We start from the raw sequence: 14,503 nt of genomic DNA on the forward strand, positions 1-14,503 counted from the left end.
CCAGTTGCCATGTAGTTGACTCTAACTTTTTTTTTTTTATGGTGACCCCATGTGTTTCAGAGTAGAACTGGGGCTCCACAGGGTTATAATGACAACAACAACATCGTGGGTATAAGGAGCCCTGTGGCCCAGTGGTTAAGCACTCGGCTGCTAACTGGAAGATCGGCAGTTCAAACCCATCAGCTGCTCCAAGGGAGAAAGATGTGGCAGTCTGCTTCTGTAAAGACTACGGCCTTGAGAACCTTATGGGGCAGTTCTACTCTGTCTGATAGGGGCACTGTGAATCGGAATTGACTGACAGCTATGGGTTTTTATTGTGGAAATCTTGAAAAGCATGTAAAAGTCCTGCTCACCAGGTTTTAAAGCCCCGGGTTCTGTGTCCGGAGGTTCGGATTCCTGCTTCAGCCAGAGGCCAGCTCTCTCTTCTTGGGCAAGTCCTTCCACCTCAGTGAATGGACTCCCCGTAAGAGGCCGGCTGAGCCATCTGCACGACTGTCTGCCACCGGCTATCCTCCACAAGCCCCAGGTGGCCGTGGGCATTCTTTGAGTACCTCCCTGTCTCTGGGGAAGGGCTGGTTCTGAAGAGGTGTGGGGAGACGGACAACTGGGTAAGTAGAATGTCACTGAGTTTGCTTTTATCCAGGTGGGATGTGGTGTCTGCTTAACTGCAAAATGCTAAACGGGGGACAAAGGCTGCGTCCCTGGTGTCTCCTGACTTCTACCTTCTGTGCATAATAGCAGTCACTCTTGTAAAAAAGGAGAAGCTCAGCAGGGAAACATTGTGCAGGCATATTTTTGAGGGGCTTCTGCACATAGGATGGAAATAGCTATTTTTGCTTGAAAGGTGTGTGGACTGCACATGCCATGAGACAATAGGGTTTGAACATTGAAAGTAGAATGCGCAGACTGCTTTGCAGCTTACAAAGCGTCACCCACTCGTTGTCTACTGCAGTCCTCTCGACAACAGGAGTTAACACCATCATTTCCACCCTGATGATGGTGACGGTAATGCCTGTCCAGTCCCAAAAGAAGTGAGTCAGACAATGTTTTGTTGTGATCCATAAAGGTTTCATTGCCTAATTTTTGGAAGTAGATTGCCAGGCCTTTCTTCCTAGTCTGTGTTAGTCTGGAAGCTCTGCTAAAACCTCCATGGGTGACCGTGCTGGTATTTGAAATACTGATGCCACAGCTTCCAGCATCATAGCACCATGGAAGTCACCACACTATGACATACTAACAGACAGGTGGTGAATTTCTACTTTATAGGTGAGGAAATTAAAGGGATCAGAGGTTCCATAGCTTGCCCAGGATTGCAGAGCTGAATATTGCAAGCAGGACTTCCCAACTCCAAAAACAGTGCTACTACCTGCCATTGTCAAGGTTGATGCCCAGGGAATCAGAGCACTAGTGAATTTCCAGGTTTTCCCAGGCATTTTCCAGTGGGTGGAGACTAGGCATCTCTGAATTCAGTGGAGTGCAGGATGAATGTGATCCAGCCTCTGCCCACACCTCCACCTAGCTTTTCCCCAACCTGCCCCACATTTACACTCTGTATTATATTCACATCAAACTACTTGCAGTTCCCCTAGCACACCGGAAAGTTTCTTACCCCTGTGATGCAAATGGTTAAGTGCTCAGCTACTAACCAAACTAATGAATTTACACAGATATGCACGTCGGAAGAAAGGCCTGGTCATCACCTTCTGAAAGATCACAGCCACTGAAAACCCTATGGAGCATAGTTCTACACTGATACTCAGGTCGACATGAGTCGAAATGGACTAGACAGCAATGGCTTTTTGTTGTTGTTGTTTGTTTGTTTTTATGTCTTTAACAACCATTATAAAAAAAAACAACAAAGGTACTAGCCCTCTCTCCCCCATCCTACTAATGTGCTAGGTTCTATACATGTGTTACTTCTCTTATCCCAACCACAACCTAATAATGTAGAATTGTCAATTCCATTTCACAGGTAAACTGAAGCTCAAAAGTGGCTAAGTGCTTGGGCTTTGGAGTTAGACAACCTGGGTTCATGTCCAGCTTCATCGTTTTCTAATTAGTATGACCTTGGACAAATTCCTCCTCCTGCTCAGCTTCATACCCTCGTGCACAGCACAGAGCATAGTGGACCTGCCTCGGGAGGCTCTTGTGAGAATTAAATGAGATGGGCACAGTGTTTGGCACTTCGTTGGCACACCATAAATGTTTGGAATTATGAATACCCGCTTCATAAGCGGCCAAGAAAGAAACTTGGCTCAGCTCTGATTCCAAACCCCTTTCCTGCTTCTCCACGTGCTGATGCAGAGCCCCAGCTGGTCCACACCGACTCCTAATTCTCCCCTCACCTCTGCAAGGTGGGCATTAGGGGTGAGGGCATTGATGCTCAGGCAAGCTGAGTCACTGGCCCAGGTCCAAGCAGCCAGTGGGTTCATGGCAGAGCCAGGATTTGAACCTAGGGCTCCCAGCCTTCCCGATACTTCATTCCCGCTTTGTTTAAATGCCATTCAAGACTTCTGGGGAAAGTTTTCCGATCTCCTCCTCTGCCTGCTTTCTCTTTTGTTCCCTCCCTTCCAAGTTGATACACATCCTCCTCACACTGTCCCCAGTACACACTGTCACCTGTGCTGCTTTCTGGCAGTGACTATTCGCATAGCCTCCCACCTCCCCCAAGGAGTGAGGTGCCCTTGAGGATCTGGCTGAAATCTTGGTCTCCGTGCCCCCAGCTCCAAGCACTGGGCCTGGTCGGGAGACATCTTTGTCAAAGAAATGAAGGAACAATAATCCGCTAATGATTATAATGTCAAAGGAATGGGTGGATGGAATTTTATTGGGGCACCTACAGCCCAGGCATGGGCACACTCCCTGACCCCTAACTCTCCCAGGACGGCTGGAGGCAGAGAGGGAAACACAAGGAAAGCCTGCTCCCTTAGCCCTTTTGATGCCTTGCTAGAAGTCAGTGGAATTTTAAAGAACATTGTCTATATTCCCGAGAAATTTGGCAGCATTTTGTGATAATAATAGGATGTGCTTGAGGACTGGGGAGCAAGGCAGAGGGAAGAATAACATCAGTTTCTTAGGGATGTCCTGTTACATTAAGAAAATTACATTTTTTTTTTTTGCCATTCTAGACAATGGGAATCTCCCATAATACCCGAAACTGAATCATAGCAAGGAGCTTTTTATCTGGAAATTTCTGTCCTTTGAGGCCACTTATTGCATAGCTCCCCACCTCCATTCTCCCCTGACCTGCCCATTCCCCCCAAGCAGGTACATTTTTTTTGTTTCCTAGAATAGGCCTGGCACTTAGTGTTGCTGTCAGGTGCACATGGTGACCGCATGCCCAACTGAAGGAAACACTGCTTGGTGCCAGTCCTTTCTCCTTAGACCGTCTTAGTCTGAAATAGTCTGTTTAGCATCATGGCAACTTGCAAGCCTCCATTGGCAGATGGATGATGGATGCCCCTGAGTTGCACTGGCCTGAATCCAACCTGGGTCTCCCGCATGGGAGGTGGGATTCTACCACGCAACCATCAGTGACTTTTGGCACTTAGTAGGCTATCGCTAAGATTTATGGAGGGGCGGGGCGCATGTTTTGAATGGACATCTTCACACTGACCCTTATGCAGGTGGGTCATCATTCCCAAAGAACAGGTGAGGAGGAAAGCCGTCCCCAGGAACAGAATTGGCTGGTCTGAAGGTCAAGAGACTCAGGTTGGAGCAGAAGCTCTGCCTGCCTGTCTGTGACCTTGGGCCATCCCTCTGGGTCCCGAAATTGTCTGTACAGGGAGGACGATGGCCCCCCGCACCCTCCATGCTGCCTCTCACCAGCCTGCTGGGACTCGCCCAAGGTCACACAGTTCTGGGCCACACCACCTAGGCTGGGAGCGCAGGAATCAGGACTGCGCCCCACTACCATCCCCGCGCCCCGCCCCGTCTCCCCACCGCGGTTTTGGGGTGGGGGCCGGCGCGGGGCGGTCCCGGGGCGCCGCGCGCTGACGCCGGGCCCCGCGATGCGGCGGCGGGCACGGGGCGCGGGGGGAGGCGGCGTCGCGAGCGTCCTCCTTTTGTGCGAGCGCCGGCGGCTCGGCTTCTCGAAGGTAAACAGCGTTTCCTCTTCCTCCTCGCGGAGTCTCTTCCTTTTATAGTTATTTCGCGCCTGGCACTCGTCGGGGCTGCTGCTGCCGCCGCGCCGGAGCAGCTCGCAAACCTGTGGCGGTGACGTGGGAGCGGCCAACCCGGAAACGGCGGCGGCGGCACCAAGGCTCCCGGCTCCTGCGTTCCGCGCCCGCTTCCCCGCCGTCCGCCTGCCCGCCCGCGGGGCCGCAGGTACGTGCTGGCCCCGCAGCGCCTCCCGGGCCGCCCGGGCCCCGCGCGCGCCCGCGCACTGGGCTGCACCCTCCCGGGGCGCGGGCTGCGGGGCGCGCGCGTGCTGAGTACGGGAGTGGCGGGAGGGGGTGCCATCCGGGCCGCGTCGGGACGGGCAGCGCTGCGGTGAGAGGGGGGCGTCGAGGCTGGCCGGGACGGCCGGCGCGGGGCGCACCCAGAGGAGGCCCCTGGGGTGGGCTAGGGGCGAGTGGAGGACGCGAGGGGCGGAGGCGGTGGTGTAGCCTCCGGGGGGCACCTAGCAGCGGGAAGCGCGCAGTAGCGCGGTGTGCGCCCCGAGGACGGGGGCGCTTGGGGTGGCTGTCCCCGGCCAGATCCCTCCTGCGCGCCAGGTGAGGGCGCAGGAACTGGCCTGGACTCCCGGCGGAGGGGCCTTTCCCCGGTTGCAGCCCCCTCCCCCCCCCGCCCAGCTAACTTCCATTAGGGGTTTGGGAGGCCAGTCGCTTAGAACAGAGGAACTCTAAAAGCGAACTGCAGTCGAGTGGATTCCGACTTATAGCGACCCTGTAGGACAGGGTGGAACTGCCCCCACAGAGTTTCCAAGGCTGTGATCTTTACAGAAGGAGACTGCCACATCTTTCTCCCGCGGATCGGCTGGTGGGTTCAAACCGCTGACCTTTCGGTTAGCAGCGCAGAGCTTCACCACGGCGCCACGAGGGCTTCTTATAGAGGAACTAGAGTGGGTGAAAAACATCTCCATCGGGCTCAGGACTTCCTCCTGGGGTAGCAACCCGCCTGTTTTTAAAGATCACTTCCTCTTTGCCCTGTATCTCTTCATTATCTTTTTTAAAATGGAAGTTCAGGTTAGGGGGTGGATGTCCTGGCCTCCTTGCAGAACTTTCCTGGGGCTGTGCGGGGTCACAGTGGGCCTTGCACCCTTGTGTCCTTTGAAAACGTGTGGCCTGTGTCTGGGGCAGGAGGAAAGAGGAACCAACGACTTCCCTTGCTGGGGGGAGTTCTTGATCCCTACCCTGCTGCAAAAAATGGAGTGGGTGGGGGAGGGGTCGAGGGAGGAGGAGGAGGCGGTGGTGGTGGGCGGTGGCGGAGGCACCACTGGGGAGTGTCACCCAGACTTTGCACCTATGTTTGATTTAATTCTTGGTCTGGCCACTTAATAGCTGTGTGACCTTGGGCAAGTCGCTTACCCTCTCTGGGTCTCGGGGGTTCTGTCTGTAAAATGGGGTTCTGTGAGAATGGGCCTGGTGTGCAGGGGGCCAGTGGTAATGGAGACTATTGTCAATGTCCTTTTTCAACATCGCCAGTGCCTAGAAGGGCTGCCTGGGGACACATGGCCGTAGCTAGTACATATTTACAAAATGAATGAGCTGGTGGTGAATTTCGAGAAGTGAGTGGGTGTGGTTCCACATTTTGACTTCGTTGCTCTGTGACATCCATCCCACAGTCCCCAGACTGCCACTTTTGCCACCTGGGCTGGATGTAACCCACTTGCTCCCTGAGGAGGATTATCGTGTGAAAATATTGACTCCCTGTGAAAAAGAGCTGAAAACTCCGACTTTGAGACTCTCCCGTTCTTGGGGGATTGCATTTGGTGGAGATAAAAAGGAAGCATCATTTTGATTGCCACTGCCAGATGACTAGCCGGGGCGGCTGCCAGGGCCGACAGCTGGGGATGATCCCTGGTCCTGGGGTTCCTGTAACTGTGGACAAAGCTGGGGAGAGGTGGGTTTTGCCCTTGGTTTTAAGTTGTTGGGTATGCAGAAGTGGTCAGCTGGCCTGAGTTTTCTTCTCAGGAGGCACGTTGTAATTTGCATTCTCTAGATCCTTGCCAGGCAGTCTGGATAGGGAGGGGCAGGGTGTGTGGGATGAAGGAGGTTGGGTGGGTTCATGCACAGGGAGGCTTGGAAATGGCTTTTCCATGAAGGCCCACAACGCTTTTCTGTAGGAGGCGTTGGTGGTTCAGTGGTAGAATTCTCGCCTTCGCTGGGGCCGACTGGGTTCCATTCCCAGCCAGTGCACTTCGTGTGCAGCCACCACCCGTCTGCCGTTGGAAGCTTGCATATTGCCATGATGCTGAACAGGTTTCAGCAGAGCTTCTAGACTGAAACAGACTAGGAAGAAAGGCCTGGCGGTCTGCTTCTGAAAAGCAGCCAATGCAAACCCTAGGAATCATACCAGTCCAGTCCTCAACCCATCACGGGGATGGTATAGGACTGGGGGCGCTTCGCTCTGTTGTGCATGAAGTAGTCGTGAGTTGGGGGCCAGCTCCAAAGCAGCCAACAGCAATATGCTTTTCCGCACTTCACTTTGGGAGATTTTCAAGGAATTGTGCTTTCCCTGGCCGCCATCCCTTCTTCTCTCTGAGCTCCCAGTCTTCTGTGCGCCTCTCTTAGGATCTTGGTCTTTTCACCCCAGAGACCTCTAGGCATGCAGCAAGCAGGAAACCAGTCCGAGTGTTACTATTATTTTAAAAAGGCAACAGCAGGCTCTTAGGAAGCAGCAAGCTGCAGTTTGGGCGGCTGTAGGTTCCTGTGTAACTCCTGTAGTGGAGTGGTTACCTGTGCAGTAACCAGAGAAAACCCAAACTTGCTGCCCTTTAGTCGACTCCAATTCGCGGGAACCCTCTAGGACAGAGTAGAGCTGTCCCATGCCCCACAGGGTTTCCAAGGAGCAGCTGGTGGCTTTGAACTGCCAACCATTTGCTGGCAGCCATGGCTCTTAACCACTGCACCACCAGGGCTGTACCTGTGCAGTAGAGGGGTTATTATTCTCATTTTAGCAAGGCTTAAAGTCCAGGCTGTGGTCTAAGACCCTCAGCCAGTAAGGGACAGACAGAGGACCCTCACTCAGCCTTCCGCCTGCAAAGATGAGTTCTTCCCTGTTGACCGTGCTCCCGTCTGAGTGGTCTTTGTGTCTCCCCTGCACCTGGCCTGGCGTGTGCTGGGCGCTCACTGTATGCGTTTGAAAGAACAAACAAGAGTGATGGTGTCCCCTTTGCCCCATATGGATGCGCATCCTTCAGGGTGCTTCATGGTGAGTGTGCTGGCCTGTAGGTGACCTTGAAGTTGTTTTCTGCTCGTTCTTCCCAAATGTGTCTTGATTCTCCAGTGTGGGTCAGGATCCAGAGATCGATGCACAGAAAGGTGCCCAAGGGATGACGGTGCCAAGAGATTGTGGCCTCACCCTCAGTATTTGATTGGAAACCACCATTCATGTGGCTTCAGCGGTCCAGGACTCGGCCACCTTCAGTGAAACCATCTTCTGGTGGCGTTGTGGAAGCACTGTTGTGTAGGTTTAAAATCAGCACACTAGTAGCTGTGCCCTAGTCATGAGGCTAAAGAGAGGTTAATGCCCAGTTAGAACCCTGTTTTCCTTATCTATGAACAGGCAGAGGTCCCTGGCTGGTGCACACAGTTTGCATTCTATCACTAATCTAAGGGTTGGTGGTTCAAACCCACTTAGCGGTGCCACAGAAGAAAGGCCTGGAGATCTGCTTCTGCAAAGATTTCAGCCACAAAAACCCCAGAGGGCGGTTCTGCCCTGTAACACATGGGGTCAGTTAGGTTGTAGGCTCTCAAAGGCCGGAGCCATCTCTCAATTTAACTTCGAATGAAACTTCTTGAAAGAAGTAAATTTGGGGTGAGTGGGGGGGAGACTGATTTTATTCATTTTTTTTCTCTGAAGAAAGATTCCTTGGGATCCTGTTTTTTAACCCATATCTGAGGGTAAAAGACTTCTTCTCATTCTTTTAAAGTCAGCGCATCACATACTTGTGACACTAAGTTCCTGTCTTCTTATAACCTGAGCAGTGACCTCTTCCTGCTTTCGGCCGAGACCTTACTTCACCAGGTTCTCAGATGGACAGGTTTCCCGTCGCTTTAGTAGAACTTGGTGAGGGGTGGTGGGCATCACCAAGTTGAGAGAAAGATAATAAATTCATGGCCATGGAGGCATGCGGTTGAGGGCGGTTTTTCTCTCATCACCCTTTCCTACCTGTAGAGGCAGTGGGGGCTGGTGTGGGCCTGGGTCCCCATCCTGGCTCTGCTACTTTCTAGCTCTGTGATCTTGGGCAAGAGACTTCCTCTCTCGCTGGTCCTTCTTCATCTTTCTAGCGAGGCTAATCACCACCGCATTTGGACTTGCTTGCTCTGTGACATCCATCCCACAGTCCCCAGACTGCCACTTTTGCCATCTGGGCTGGATGTAACCCACTCACTTCCAGAGGAGGCTTATCTTGTGAAAATATTGACTCCTTGTGAAAAAGAGCTGAAAACTCCGACTTGGAGACGCTCATTCTTGGGAGATTGCATTTGGTGGAAATGAAGAGGAAGCGTCATTTTGAATGCCAGATCAAAGATCAAATCAGAGGTTGTATGGAAAGACACCCAGAACAGTGCTCAGCACACAGTAGGTGCTCAGCACACAGTAGGTGCTCAGCAGATGTCGGTTCATCCCCCTGGCTCCCGCCACACCTGGGCTGTTCTGTCCCTACCAGTCCTATCGCCCTGCCCCTCCACCAGCAGAGCTCTGTTTCTGTTGAAATGGCTTTCCCACTGGGAGATGGAACCCCTGGGCTGGCAGGTTACTCCTAGGTTCATGTTGGAGCCTCCAAGCTTCCCAAAGTCCAAGTGTGCTATTTTAAACCAACTGTGGCCACCCGTATGGTGCTTTCACTGAGTGGAAAGATAACTGTACCAGAGCTTGTCAAGAGGACTAAACTGGGGAGTCACCTAGTTTACATTCTGTCCCACTGATTTTTTTCCCCTCCTTTCCAAAGTCTTACGAGCTGCCATCTGCTCCAGGAGGAGGAGACATCATGTTCATAAATATATAAATAATCAAAGTCAAAGAGATTTGTTTCAGGAAGTGTTGCTGAGAATGATTTTTATAAATATTTAAGATGATCTGAAATCAGTAGAGGAATTGCAGGGTTTATTAAAAAAAAAAAAATGAAAACATGTTTTGGAAGGGCTCCTTGTCTTTCCAAGTTTAATAGGGGTCAAGAGTAGAAGATGACAGAAGGGCATTTTCTGAGCATGAACTTGGGGCCCTGAGGGGAAGGTAGGTAGCCAGTCCACTGGGCTCTGCTGTCAAATGTTGGCAGCTGTGCAATCACGCATTTATGGGGGTGCAGCATGGGGGTAGCCAATCCAAGAGGGGAGGACAGAGCCCAGGGTGAGGGGTCTCACCAATTTTGAAAGCTTCCTGGGCTTCCCCGAGGACCTGGGAGGGGCACTGAGTCACATGTGCCAGGAGTCACCCCAAGGGCTACACACTTCAGAGCCTGCTTGTGAGAGTCAGTGGCAGGCTTCTAGAAGGTTCCTAAGGCTAATCTCCACTGGGTAATGATGGGCTACATTTTAGTGAGTCTTACTAAGGCCCTAAGGTGGCAGAGTCCTAAGGGATGTGGGTCAGGGGAGTGTCAGAGCCAGGAGCCACCTTGGAACAGCGTTTTCCAAACCTGGACGCACTTCTGAGCCACTTAGGGTTTACCTTGTAGGGTCCGAGTCCAGAGGTATAAGGTGGACCCCAAATTCCACATTTCTGACATGGTCCCAAATGATGCTGATGCTTCTGGTTGGTGGACACACTTGGAGTAGGGAGAGCTTCGAGATCATCTAGCCCAGCCCCTTCCCCTCAGCCATTCACGACCGGAGCTGGTGCTGAGGATGCAAACCTGAGTGACACCGGAGGTTTCAAGAGGCAGCTTATAGCTTAGTGGAGGAAGCAGGCTTGCAAGAAAACACATACGATAAAACAATGAAGTCTTAGGTAGACCTCAGCGTGGACTACGGTGGGGGCACACATGGGTGGTGGAGAAGAGAGACATCCTTTATCTGCCACAGTGCTTCGTACCCCGCCCCCCAAACCCAAACCCAAACCAGTTGCTGTTGAATCGATTCTGACTCATGGTGATCTTGTGTGTGCAGAGCAGAACTGCCCTCCACAGAGTCTTCAATGGCTATAATTTTTCGGAAGTAGGTAGCCAGGCCTTTCTTCTGGGGCACCTTTGGGTGGGTTTGAACCGCCAAGCTTTTGGTTAGTAGCCATGTGCTTCAGTGCTTGCACCACTCAGGGACCAGGCTTTGCATCCAGCAGGTGCCTAACAAGCCTAGTAGGACCTAGATGGTCTGAACAGTAGAGGTAGGGGTGGGAGCAGGGAGGGAAGGGAGAGGGGCAGCATGGACAGGACAGCTCCTTCACATGGGATTGTGGTCTGGAGGATGGGGTAGGAACCTCATGCTCACATACAGGTCTTAAGTGTTCAACACTCTGAATTAGCAATTGGGGGAACTGGGACCCCGCGGGGGAAACCTCCTGCCCAAGAGGCAAAGCCAGGACCGGAACCAGGTTCTGACTCCCTGGCCAGCTTTTGCTGCCTCATACCGTCTGCCTGTTAGTGTGTGGAGGACTGGCGAGCCTCTAGCACCAGCCTATGATGGCAAGGGGGTGTGGCGGCTGGACATCCTCTCCCTGCCCAAAATGTCCCTCTGCCCCTGACATCCCTTCAGCAGGAGACTAAACCCTGAAGTCCACAGTGAAAGAGAAGGTCCAACAGGGAAAAGCGACAGTGTTGAGATCAACACACATGTCAGAGACTCGTGCCTGTATCCTTTGGTAAGGAAGGGGGCAAGGACAGTGAGGGAACAGTCCTACCAAGGAGTTAGGGGTGGAAAAGCCTCAGGCAGGAAGAGGAAGACAATCTGTCTGTCCTTTGCTCACCTGCTCAGAGTCTCCTGTGACTGGCCCTGTCTGGCTCCGTGGAATTTAAACCCAAATGCCCACTCAGCAAATAATACATTCTGCGTTGTACAGTTGAAGGGGCCTGCGTTGGAATCCCAGCCCTGTCTCTCAGCAACTGTGTGACCTTGGGCAAATCATTTCACCTTGCTGACTCAGAATCGTCACTGCTAAAGCTGGCCTGATTACACCTAGGAGTGCCTGGGTGGTGCAAATGGTGAAGCGCTCAACTATGGGCAGAAGAGTTGGTAGTTCAAGTCCACCTGGAGGCGCCTTGGGAGACAGGCCTGACTGTCTGCTTCCAAAAGGTCACAGCCTTGAAACCCTATGGAGCAGTTCTTCTCTGCACACATGGGGCCACCATGAGTCAGAATCAACTCGACAGCAACTAACAGCAACAGCAGCGGTTATGCCCACTTCTCCGGGCCTCGAGCATTAAATGGGATAATGTGTATAAGGGCTCCTAGCGTGGGCCCTTGGAAGGTGCTCCAGAAGGAACCCCTCCCTCCCACAGACGACACAGTCGTGGGACAGTGAGAACTCTGATGTCCAGTGCTGGTTTCCAGGGCTCTTTTTCTGGCAGAGGTGGGTATGACTTTGATGGAGGGGGGTATTTCTTCAAGATGCTTTCAGACTGCTGACTTGGCTTGATGGAAAGCTGGACACTGGAACCTTGGTGGTCAGCACCTCTGGGGGTCTCCTTTGAGAAGAGATGGTGGTGGGGTTCAGGAGCATGGGCCTTGGAGCAAGGCAGGCTTTGGCTCAGATCCCACTCACTAACTGAAGTCTTTCACAAATTCCATAACCTGCCTGGCACCACGGTGCCTGTTTTACAGCTCGTGTGGCTCTTACGTTAGAAAATGTCTGGCTTAGGGCCTGGTGTATAATAGGTACACAATAATTCAAGTCTTCTGTCCACACAGCAGAGTCCCTTTGGTGGTGCAAATGGCTAATGCAGTTGGCTGCTTACTGAAAGGTTGGAGGTTTGAGTCCACCCAGAGGCGCTTTGAAAGAAAGGCCTGGTGATCTACGTCTCAAAAATCAGCTGTTGGAAACCCTATGGAGCACAGTTCTACTCTTGACACACATGGGGTCCCCATGAGTTGGAAATGTCTCAATGGCAGCTGGTTGGGGGTCCCCAGGTGGTGCATATGGTTAACACTCGGCTGTTAACCAAAATGTTGGAGGTCTGAGTCCACCCAGAGGTGCCTTGGAAGAAAGGCCTGAAGATCTACTTCTGAAAAGTTAGCCATTGAAGACCCTGTGGAGTACAGTTCTGCTCTGACACAAACGGGTCGCCATGAGGTAGAATTGGCTTGGATGGCACCTGGTTTGGATTCGGATTTACCTGGGCTTCTGCACATGCCTCCCCCACCCCCAGGCTTTGCTCAAAACCAGAGTTGAAGTAGAAAGCAGAAGACAAGGTGGAAGTGAAACTCGGGCAATAACCTCCTAAAATGTCTGCTCTGCCCCTGAACTCTCTCTGTGTGTTGCTCTGTGCTCTTGGGGTACACAGACCAAACAGGCTGGGGAATGAAAGGACCAAGTGAAGATTTATGTAAATTCAGAAAAAGGATATTTTACAGTCACTTCTCAACGCTCCTTCATAGCTATCACATTTTCAATCCGTTAGGGAGGAATCAAATCTATCCTGCCTTTCAACCACGGGTATTTCGTGAGAATCTGCTATGTGCGAGGCCCTGTGATCGATCCATGTTGGGAATAAATACTGTGTCTCTCACTGCCATCTCACACAAGTCCCTGAGGGGCCTGAGCAGTTTAGAGAAGGAAGGATTTAGGATTTGTTTCGTTGGGCTAACCCAGGCCCAGCCCTCTAGGCCTCCTTCTCACGCAGAAGTTGGAGACAGGATGCTAGAGCAAATGATCAGCCCCGGGAAAGACAGACCAGAGGGCTGACTGGAGGGGCAGCAGGAGTTAAAGGCGGAGGTGACATTTCTAGATGCTTTGTGCGGGCATTTCGTAAGTGCTTGTGAATGCCAGGCAAAGGCCAGTTCTCCTGGGACCTTTGAGCCTAGAAGTAACCTCCCTAGTGACAAAACCAAAAAACCAAACCAGTTGACGTTGAGTCAATTCTGACTCCTAGTGACCGTATAGGACAGAGTAGAACTGCCCCATAGGGCTTCCAAGGAGCAGCTGGTGGATTTGAACTGCCAACCTTTTGGTTAGCAGCCGAGCTCTTAACCACTGGGCCACCAGGGCTCCACCTAGTAGCAAGGCTCCTATAAACACCGTGTTGTGGGCATTATTATTATTTTTTGGTCTGCATCATTACAATAACAACTTTCACTTACTGAGCATCGACTATGTGCCATGCACTTCGCACATTTTATTTCTTACCTTCACAATTTAACTCAGCGAGGCAGGTAGTATTATCCCCATTTGACAGAAAAGGAATCTGAGAAAACTTAGAGGCTAACATAAAGCAGAGGTGGAATTCAAGGGTGTGTGTCACTCCAGCTTCAGTACCTACCTACTGCTTTTGCTGCCTCCTTCAGGCAAACCTCAAACATAACCCCACAAATTGCTACATGGAGGTTACCAAAGAACGATACTACGCCTGCTAGATACTGCTGGATGCTACTAGTTACTGCTCGACACTGCTAGACCCTGCTAGACATTGCTAGATACTACTAGGTACAGCTAGACTCTGCTAGACACTGTTAGGGATTACTAAAAAAAAAAAAGCTAATGCTGTCAGGTGCTCCTGGTGTTGTTAGGTGCCGTTGAGTCGGTTCCAACTCATAGCAACCCTGTGTACAACAGAACAAAACACTGCTCGGTTTTGGGCCATCCTCATACTCATTGCTACGTTTGATTCCCTTGTTGGAGCCACTGTATCAATCCATCTCGTTGAGGGTCTTCCTCTTCTTCACTGACCCTCTAGTTTACCAAGCACAATGCCCTTCACCAGGGGCTGATCCCTCCTGATAACATGTCCAAAGTATGTGAGACGTAGTATCACCGTCCTTCTTTCTAAGGAGTGTTCTGGTTGTACTTCCTCCAGGACATATTGGTTTGTTCTTTAGCAGTCTGTGGTATATTCAGTGTTTTCGCCAACACCATAATTGTGAAGCATCAATTCTTCTTCAGTCTTTATTCACTGTCCAACCTTCACATGCATACAAGGCGATTGAAAACACCACGGTTTGGGTCAGGTGCACCTTAGTCCTTAAAGTGACATCTTTGCTTTTTAACACTTTACAGAGGTCTTTTGCAGCAGATTTGCCCAATGCAATACGTCATTCAATTTCTTGACTGCTGCTTTCATGGGTGTTGATTGTGGATCCAAGGAAAATGAAATCCTTGACAACTTCAGTCTTTTCTCCTTTTGTCATGATATTGCTTATTGGCTCAGTTGCGAGGATTTTTATTTTCTTTATGTTGAGGTGTAATCCATACT

At 51.5% G+C, this 14,503-nt stretch overlaps 1 protein-coding gene across 6 annotated transcripts in view; it reads left to right on the forward strand.

The window, feature by feature from the left end:
- Positions 1-4,010: 4,010 nt before the first annotated feature.
- CYRIB (CYFIP related Rac1 interactor B) overlaps positions 4,011-14,503 on the forward strand; it is a 181,148-nt gene continuing 170,655 nt past the window's right edge. For 2 of the 6 annotated variants that reach the window (XM_049853750.1, XM_049853756.1), the window contains exon 1: positions 4,011-4,097. The gene's annotated coding sequence lies outside the window, so the exon portion shown is untranslated. Of the gene's footprint in view, positions 4,098-4,129; positions 4,327-14,503 lie in introns of those variants that run through there. The other 4 variants (XM_049853753.1, XM_049853755.1, XM_049853752.1 and 1 more) reach the window with 2 other exon arrangements.

This window comes from Elephas maximus, chromosome 15, assembly GCF_024166365.1.
Source record: "Elephas maximus indicus isolate mEleMax1 chromosome 15, mEleMax1 primary haplotype, whole genome shotgun sequence".
Taxonomy (NCBI): Eukaryota; Metazoa; Chordata; class Mammalia; order Proboscidea; family Elephantidae; genus Elephas; species Elephas maximus.